Source organism: Rhineura floridana, chromosome 11 (assembly GCF_030035675.1).
Source record: "Rhineura floridana isolate rRhiFlo1 chromosome 11, rRhiFlo1.hap2, whole genome shotgun sequence".
Classification (NCBI taxonomy): Eukaryota; Metazoa; Chordata; class Lepidosauria; order Squamata; family Rhineuridae; genus Rhineura; species Rhineura floridana.
This window is the reverse complement of record NC_084490.1, coordinates 57,150,720-57,159,562: the sequence shown is the minus strand read 5'-3', so window position 1 is coordinate 57,159,562 and position 8,843 is coordinate 57,150,720.

Genomic DNA, 8,843 nt, shown 5'->3' with positions numbered 1-8,843 from the left:
TGTTGGTTTTCTGTATTGAATTTTTTTACTCCCTGCAGTTGATTAATGCTTAGTTGATACATTAACAGCTAGGTCTTGCCTCTTGTTCATCATATGTTTCCAACACCTACAGAAGCTGCTTGGTTGTATGAACTTTCATTTTCACACAGAATGAAATTAACTTGCGTCACATCAGTGGGAAAACTGAAAAACTATTCAAATATTTAGCAAGCAAAAATGTTGAAAGACCTGTGTGGAGGGTTTTGTTTTTGTATACCTTTTGTTACCATGACAGAGCTCTGTACTGGATACACCATATGCCGAAGGAGTTGACCACCTATTTCCTGCTCTACTTGACCATTGACACCTTCCCACTTTCAGATGTCAGAAAAGGTAGCAGGGATGGAGGGGTTAGCACTTTATATTTACAGCATGTTTGCTTTGTGGAATTCTAATAGCGTATTTTCTCAACTGTAGAAAAGAACCACTGACAGTTGAATACTAGAGGCTGCATGTTGGACCTTCCCCCAGAGGCTGAATCCAGGAGAAAATGGCCAGCCCTGCCTAGAGCTTGTAGAGCAAAGCCCTATGTTCAAAGAAGCAGTGTCCAGACCTGTCATTTCCTTTTAAAGTTAAAAGAGCCAGTTGCTCTTATAAGCTGGAAGGGGACCCCATCCCTTCTACTGCAGGCCGTATTTTCTGTGCCAGGTGATTGCATGCAAGAGCACTTCTAGGAGCTTTGTTTAGGGATTATTGTAGATCAAGCATATCGCCTATATTGGAGGATCCTACCTTATTTCCGGTTTGCCCCCTCCCCAGTACGTATTAGTTACTTTGTGTCTCCAGATTCGAGAAGTGATTCCAGATTGCAGTTTATGCTCTTAGCTGATGCATTAACAGCTGTTCTCTTAGAAATGGAAATGGACTGCCTTCAAGTCGATCCCGATTTATGGCGACCCTATGAATAGGGTTTTCATGGTAAGCGGTATTCAGAGGTGGTTTACCATTGCCTTCCTCTGAGGCTGAGAGGCAGTGACTGGCCCAGGGTAGCTTCATGGCTGTGTGGGGATTTGAACCCCGGTCTCCCAGGTTGTACTCCAATACCTTAACCACTACACCACACTGGCTCTCTCTGTTCTCTTAGACTCCCCATTTTTGTTTCATTTTTCACAAACAGCCTGAGAAAATGTTCTGATGAGATTCCCGCCATTGGTACTTTCACCCATCTGCTGTGTGGGCAGAATGGGGAGCTCTGCACTGGTGAAGTGAGGCTGATATCCCTCCAGCGGCACAGGCTAGTAGGCTCTGCAATCCAACCCACACCAGCACAAAGGGGTTAGATTGTGGCCCCCAGTCCTCCCAACTTCCTTGTGCCAATAGAGTGGCAAACAAGGGTTATTTTTACTTACATGCACCTTTACTGCCATCTAGTGGTAAAAACGGTGCTGTTCTCCCTGTCCAACTGCAATAAATAAATGCAAGGAGAACAAAGTTCATGCCCCTTTCTGAAGCCCCTTTCTCTTGGCATATGAGACCATTTTTGGCCTGTTTTGTAACTTGCATTTCCCCACCTTTTGGATTTGTTTGTCGTCTCTTGACAAAATCACACAATAATGGGTTCTACCTTGGTTTAATGTTTGTGTGAAGCTGCATCAACATTACAAAACCAATTTTATTATTAATACTCAACTCTTATAGCTTAGCAATTAACCTTGTACAGTGGTGCACATGTTAGGGTCTACCCTGGACATGTCTTTTTTTCTTAACAATTTTATTCGGAGTTCAGAGAAACAAAACAATTTTAATGAAAAGTTCAAATGATTTTAATTAAATAATCATACATGCTGGTCAATTAATGGTAATTAATACAGTTAACCTCCCATATACATGCACACACAGAGATCCCATGCAGCATACTTCAAAAACAAGGAAAATAATGCTGAAATGCTACATTGATCTGTTCTTAATAAAAACATTGAAATAGTTATAAACAATTCCAAAACAATGCCTGGGAAAATAAGGCTGTATGGTGGCTCTTGTGGCTCCAGCATTTTTAAATAAGAAATTTTCTCAAGAGGTGAATCAAGTTTTGGCTAAAATCCATATATTGTAGTCAACTAAGTTCTACTCTGAGTCAGTGGAGGCTGGTGGCTCAGATGCCAGTGTGGCTTAGTGGTTAAGGTGTTGGACTATGACCTGGGAGACCAGAGTTCGAATCCCCACCCAGCCATGAAGCTCACTGGGTGACCTTGGGCCAGTCACTGCCTCTCAGCCTCATGAAAACCCTATTCATAAGGTCGCCATAAGTCGGAATCGACTTGAAGGCAGTACATTTACATTTACATGTCAGTGGGGCAGTGAATCCACTCTGGGTTTTCGACTGAACTTTCAAGGAGCTATTCAGGGTGCTTTCCTGGAGCAAATTCACTGCCCCACTGACATCAGAGCCACCAGTCTCCAATGACTCAGAGTAGGTCCGTTGAAATTAATGACCCTAAGTCATGACCATTAAATTCAGTGGATTGTCTTGACTAACATAGGATACAATCCTGTACCTTCATTAGTACTTGGGACGTGAACTTACAAGATCTGAACAGGGTTGTTTATTGATAGGGTTGCCATACATCATAATCAACTTGAAGGCACATAACAACAAAATAGGAGAGGGGGAGAAGGCGGTAACTCTGTCTTGCCCCAGTTAATCTCCTCCCGCTTAGACTACTGTAATGCGCTCTACATGGGGTTACCCTTGAAAACGGTCCGGAAATTACAGCTGATACAGAATGCGGCAGCACGTTTGATTAAGAACAGCTGTCGCCGTGATTTTATTATTATTTATTATTTTATTACACTTTTAAACCGCCCTATAGCAACAGGCTCTCAGGGCGGTGTACAATATGATAAAACCACATTTAGAACCAATCTAAAGTAATTCCTCAGGTCTTATACGGCGCATCAATTTGGGGTTGGGACAAGGAAACTGTTTTGTCCTTAGAGACTATTCAAACCAATTTCCTCAGGCGTTTACTATCCCTCCCTCCAGGAACATCAGCAGCCATCTTACGTGCTGAGACTGGCCTTCCTCCCCTGGGAGCGCATATTCATCTTGCCCTTTTGAAGTTCTCAAAACTAGCTGGAAGGTCGCCGGGCAAGGAACTATTGAATTTGTGTCTAAACCACCCCTTCTCCTCTAATCTTTGGGGTCCTAAATTGGAAGAACTATTATCTAGTTATCATATAACTTCTCAGGTTTTTATATCATTAACACCTAATCAAAAATTACGTGAGATTGTTTTCCGCCACTCTGAGTATTTGGATAACTTAACACTAACTAACTCTAGAGTGGCCCCATGGTATGGGAAGTTTAAGACCGGTCATTATCTCTCCCCATACCTCACGTATCCTTTTCCCAAAAGCCTCAGGCACGCGTTCACTGCACTACGCTTCTCCCTCCCTAATGCAGACAGAGAGGGACGAATCCTCGGAATTCCAAAAGATCAAAGACGATGTCCCTGTGGATATAATAAGGAGGAGGACATTCCTCATATACTGCTTCATTGCACAATTTATCAGGACCCCAGAACTAAGTTCCTCAAGAAGCTTTTAGATGAATCTGAATCTCTTACAGAAGCGGGGAAAGTAATTTCCTTAATGTCTGATTCAAATTTGGACGTGACACATAAGGTATCCCTGTTTGTGTTAGCAGCTCTGAAACTACGAGCTAATTTTATTCTGAATCTTAATAACAGCTGCCGTTCAAGTCTGTCTTAGTTTTAAATTTTAGACGCTGTACAATCAGCATAGATTCTCATTGCCTTATGATGTTTTAAATTTTCCTTTATAGAATTTATTTTAAACTCAATTATAAATTTTAACATGGTAAGTTTGTTGTACATGATATATTAATTAATTTTGTGTTGGCCTTTGGCCCTGCAATTTAAATAAACTACAATACAATACAATTTAGAACCCGCAAATGTGGATAAAACATGTAAATATAAAAACACATTAAAAACAGATTAAGACAAAAATAGAACATTACACTAATTAACTATAACATTAAAATTAAAAAACAAAACTGAAACTAAAACTAAAATGCCTGGGCAAAGAGGTAGGTCTTTACCTGGCGCCGAAAAGATATCAAAGAAGGCGCCAGGCGTATGTCATCAGGGAGGGCATTCCATAATTCAGGGGCCACCACCGAGAAGGCCCTAGATCTCGTTGTTGCTCTCCGGGCCTCCTTGTGAGTTGGAACCCGGAGAAGCGCCTTCGACGTCAAGCGCAGCGAACGGGTAGGTTCGTAGTGGGAGAGGCGCTCCATCAGGTATTGCGGTCCGGTGCCGTTAAGGGCTTTATAGGTAAGAACCAACACTTTGAATCTGGCCCGGAAACGTATTGGTAGCCAGTGCAGTTGGGCCAGGACAGGTGTTATATGATCAGATCTTTTAGTCCGAGTGAGGACTCTGGCCGCAGCATTCTGCACCAGCTGAAGTTTCCGAACCGTCTTCAAAGGTAACCCTATGTACAGTGCATTACAGTAATCCAGTCTAGAGGTTACCAGAGCATGGATAACTGAGGCAAGGTTCTCCCTGTCCAGATAGGGTCGTAGTTGGGCTACCAGCTGAAGCTGGTAGAACGCATTCCGTGCCACCGAGGCTACCTGAGCCTCCAGAGATAGGAGCGGATCTAATAAGATCCCCAAACTACGGACCTGCTCCTTTAGGGGGAGTGTAACCCCATCTAGAGTAGGTCGGACATCAACCATCTGGTCAGAGGACCCCCACCAACAGCATCTCAGTCTTGTCAGGATTGAGTCTCAGTTTATTAGTTCTCATCCAGACCATTATCGCGACCAGGCAGCGGTCTAGTACATCAACAGCCTCACCTGAAGAAGATGAAAAGGAGAAATAGAGTTGCGTATCATTAGCATATTGCTGAAAACACACTCCAAAACTCCTAATGACCTCACCCAGCGGCTTCATATAGATATTAAAGAGCATGGGGGACAGAACTGAGCCCTGCGGGACCCCATATTGGAGTACCCAGGACCTCAAGTAATGCTCCCCAAGCACCACTTTCTGAAGACGGTTCTCGAGGTAGGAGTACAGCCACTGCCAAGCAGTGCCTCCAACTCCCAAATCCGCAAGTCGCCTCAGAAGGATACCATGGTCGATGGTATCAAAAGCCACTGAAAGATCAAGGAGAACCAACAGAGTTACACTCCCTCTGTCCCTCTCCCGACAGAGGTCATCATACAGGGCGACCAAGGCCGTTTCTGTACCAAACCCCGGTCGAAAGCCCGATTGAAATGGATCCAAAAGAACCTGGAGCTGGCGAGCGACCACACGCTCTAGGACCTTGCCCAGAAAAGGAACATTAGCTACCGGTCTATAGTTGTCAAGATTATCAGGGTCCAAGGAGGGTTTTTTTAGGAGCAGTCTCACCACCGCCTGCTTTAGGCAGAGTGGGACCACTCCCTCTCGTAAAGAGGCATTAATCACCTCCTTGGCCCAGCCGGCTGTTCCATTTCTGCTAGCTTTTATTAGCCAAGAGGGGCAAGGATCCAGAGCAGAAGTGGTTGCCCGCACCTGTCCAAGCACTTTGTCCACATGCTCGAGCTGTACCAAGTGAAACTCATCCAATAAAACAGGACAAGACTGTGCTCCGGACACCTCATTGGATTCAACTGCAGCAATATTGGAGTCAAGGTCCCGGCGGATGTTAATAATCTTGTCTTGGAAGTGTCTCGCAAACTCATTACAGCGGGCTATTGATGGTATCATTGCGTCCCGAGGACCAGAGTATAAAAGTCCCCGGACGACTTTATAAAGTTCCGCTGGGCGGTTAGAAGATGACTGAATGGAGGCAGCAAAGTACTGCTTCTTTGCTGCTCTCACTGCCTTCACATAGAGTTTGGTAGAGGCCTTCACAAGTGCAAGATTACAGGCGTCGGGAGTTCGTCTCCATTTGCACTCAAGCCGTCTCCTATCTTGCTTCATCACTCTTAACTCCGAGGTATACCAAGGAGCCAATTGAGTTCTGCAGCGGAGAGGGTGCACCGGGGCGATCGCGTCAACTGCCCGGGTCATTTCTGTATTCCACAGAGTGACCAGGGTTTCGACAGGAGCGTCAGTTTTATCAGCCGGGAAATTCCCCAGAGCCTTTTGAAAACCCTCAGGATCCATCAGTCTCCGGGGACGGACCATCTTAATTGGTCCTCCACCCTTGCAGAGGGGAGAACACATTGTGAGCCTGAACCTCAATAGGCGGTGATCTGTCCATGACAAAGGAATAGATGTAAAATTCCTTACTCCCAGATCACCATCCCCTAATCCAGTGGCAAAAATCAAGTCTAGAGTGTGCCCCGAAATATGCGTAGGGCCAGTAACAAATTGAGACAGCCCCATGGCGGTCATGGCGGTCATGAAGTCCTGAGCCGCTCCAGACAAAGCGGCCTCGGCATGAATGTTGAGATCCCCCAATACTATCATATCACTCCGGTGTTAGTAAATCTACACTGGCTACCAGTTGTCTACCGGGCCCAATTCAAGGTGTTGGTATTGACCTTTAAAGCCCTATACGGTTTCGGCCCAGTTTATCTAAAGGAGTGCCTCCAACATCACCAATTATGCCGCCCGACAAGATCAGCCACGCAAGACCTTCTCTCGGTCCCACCAGTTAAAACAGCTAGGCTGGTGCGGACCAGAGAGAGGGCATTTTCAATTGTGGCCCCCGCCCTCTGGAATTCCCTTCCTTTCGATCTTCATCATGCCCCCTCCCTGATAGGTTTCCGCCGGGCCCTGAAGACCTGGCTGTTCAGGCAGGCCTATGGGATTTCTGGGATGGGTTAGTTTTTAATGCTGTTTAGTTTAATTATTGAATGTGGTTTTCTGGTTTTATATTGTATTTTATTGTATCAGTGTACGTCGCCTAGAGTGACCGTTGGTTCGGCCAGATAGGCGACTCATAAATAAAATTTTATTATTATTATATTATTATTAATGTTGTAATCTGACAGATCATTAAATCTATAAAGGTATAATAAATTAGGAACTGAAAGGTCTGCATGCAATACAGCTTTTCCCAACCTTTTGGCCCACAGATGTTGGACTACAATTCCTATCAGCACCAGCCAGCATGGCCAATGGTCAAGAATGATGGGAATTATAGCCCAACAACATTTGGGGACCTAAAGGTTGGGAAACGCTGCAATAGAGTAAAGGACAGCATTGTCTGCATACAAAAGCAGGGCCACTGAGAGCTGGCACTGGGCCTAGGTCAAGATGCATGAACAGGCCCCCCTCCCTAAATCTTCCTACAAACCAAATGTTACTACTTTATTTAAACAAGTTTTTAAGTGACTTAGGTGTAACTTAGGGTGAAAAAGACTAAAAATAAATGAAAGAAATTTATCAGCACAGGATAGTTAATATTTTATTAGAAATAACACTGTTCACAAAGCGAAAATAAACTTCACATTTTTCGTACCACTGCATTGCTAAACTACTTAGCTAGTAGAAACTACTAAACTGCGGAACTCAAGGTATGTTGTGCTTTGCCATGTCTGAATCATATTAATGTTGGTGCTTTTTAAAAATGTATTTTGTTTAACAAAATTTATATACTGCTGGATTGTAAAGCCTCTAAGCTGTTTACAAAAAATTGATAAAACAGTTAAAAATGAGTAATTAAAAACATTTGTAATTAAAACAAAACAGCAAAAGACTAAAAAGATAAAAACACATCAGCATCTACGTGTCTGGATAGACTTGCCTAAACAAAAAAAGATTTAAGCAGATGCTAAAAAGAAGACAGCAAAGGTGCCTGCTTCATTAGGCAGGGAGTTCCAAAGATTCAGTAATGCCACACTAAAAAAACAATTTCTTACAAGTGCCGAACAAGTATTATATGGCACCTTGCAGATTAAAGTGCTCAAGAGGCATATATGGGGTAAGGTGGTCCTGCAAGTAAACTAGTCCTAAGCCGTTAAGGGTTTTGTACACCAGTAGTAACCAGAGCTTGGAAGATTACTTTTAAAAAGGAATAAATTACAATTACATACCCCCCCCAAAAGGAATAAATTACCATTACAGTTACAATTGTTCTGAAAGGAATTGATTACTTTACCATTACTCAAAAGTAATCACTACAATTACAGTTTAAGCTACTTTAAACTAGAGTGCCTACAAAGTGCTGGCCTTGGCTGCTGTACACGAAGTCACCTAAAACATCATTAAAAACGAACACACGCGCAGATAGTAGAACAATTCTTTTTATCTATAAAATAGCAGTGGTGGTCTTTCTGCTGGTAAGGGAGGGAGGCAGAGGCCACCACACACATCTTTGTGCATCAAACCAAGTGCAACCCCCCACACACACATACACACACACTCAGCCAGCCAGCATAATCTCTCTCACTCAACCACCTTCCAGACCCTGCCATGCCACCAACTATGGGACACCCACCCAAGCAAACATTTTCCCGAGATGCAAAAAAGTTTAACCATTGCAAATGCTGCAAAGTAACCAGGGAGAGCGGTGGAGGCCGCGTTGTGTGCCAAGTGCAAACACAGTATTCACACACACACGTATGTTGTCATCTTTCACCTCTGCAGTTCTTTATCTCCATTCTGCTGCTGCCTCTTTCTCCTTTATCCATGTTTTTGCTCTCCGGCTCCACTCCATTCTTCACCACCATCCATTTTTTTAAACAATTGTTTTCTGCACTCCACCCCACCTTGCTCTTCACCTCCTCCTCCGTCACCTCCTACTCACCCACAGAGCAGGAGGGAAGAGCACAGAGGCTGAGTTTGAGGCACATGATTTTAATCCACAAATCAGAGGAGCAGAATACTTCCCCTGCT